We start from the raw sequence: 977 nt of genomic DNA, 5'->3' as shown, positions 1-977 counted from the left end.
GATACACAGAAAAAACAAGTTGGATGAAATAAAATTTAGCTTTCAGTGGTTTTTGGCAGTCGTTTTTATTTTGGTAAAAATTCCAATACCATCATTACTCTAATTTTTTTTGGAACTCTAGTGAAATTGCCGCACATAACAAGTGGCTATGCAGTCATGCTAAGTGCCCCTTTTTTGGTGTCCTGTCGTGTCACCACGTAACTTAGTTTTATTGTTAGTTATAGCGTTTAGTCTTACTACAGATGGAACCAAAACAAAGCTTTCTTTCTTTCAGTAATTTAATTAAGTACGAGTAAAAAGCTTTTGTTCATTTTATTATCAATAAAACTTTTTTAAATATATGTACGGCACGACTGTATCACTAATTGCGACCGTGAAAAATCCCAATTCCCCACCCGTTTAGTGGTGGTTTTTATAAGCGCTAATTTGAGTGAGTGGCGCTGAGTAATTGAGTGGGCCGTAGGGAGCTACTGTGGATTGTATTGGCTCATATATGCTATTAGGGATCAGCAGCACAGATAATTCCAGTACTCGTAGGTACTTGTGTTATAAAATTAATGATTATATCATGGACAGTGATATTTGGAAATATATAATTTCGATCCGCATTGGCGATCCCCACATCTAACGAGGCGGAATCGGGAAACGTAATAACCTAACTAACAAAAAGTTGGAAAAGCCCCACTTCAAAGTTCAATATTTCAAAAACGGCTGAACGGATTTTGATAAAACTTATTTTAGAGAGAGAGAGTGTTTTGGACGATAGTTACTTTATTGACCGATAGGTGTCGCTGAACTTAAAAATAACCTAGATAACGTTTGACTGACTGTAAAACCATAAGATTGTTGAATGATTGAGGATTAAACGGATTGGCATAGCAACGGTGTTTGATGTAAACAGAGAGAAAGAGAGAGAAACATTTACACATATTCGATACACATAAAAATACATTAGATGGAGAGAAAATAATAATAAT

At 35.2% G+C, this 977-nt stretch overlaps 1 protein-coding gene across 1 annotated transcript in view; it reads right to left on the bottom strand.

Moving 5' to 3' along the window:
- LOC141437020 (uncharacterized) overlaps nucleotides 1-977 on the bottom strand; it is a 133,260-nt gene that overhangs the window by 104,435 nt on the left and 27,848 nt on the right. The gene's annotated exons all lie outside the window — the stretch shown is intronic.

The sequence above is a fragment of the Choristoneura fumiferana genome, chromosome 17, assembly GCF_025370935.1.
Source record: "Choristoneura fumiferana chromosome 17, NRCan_CFum_1, whole genome shotgun sequence".
NCBI lineage: Eukaryota > Metazoa > Arthropoda > Insecta > Lepidoptera > Tortricidae > Choristoneura > Choristoneura fumiferana.
Note: the sequence above shows the minus strand (reverse complement) of the source record. Positions and strands in the feature narration are given on the sequence as shown.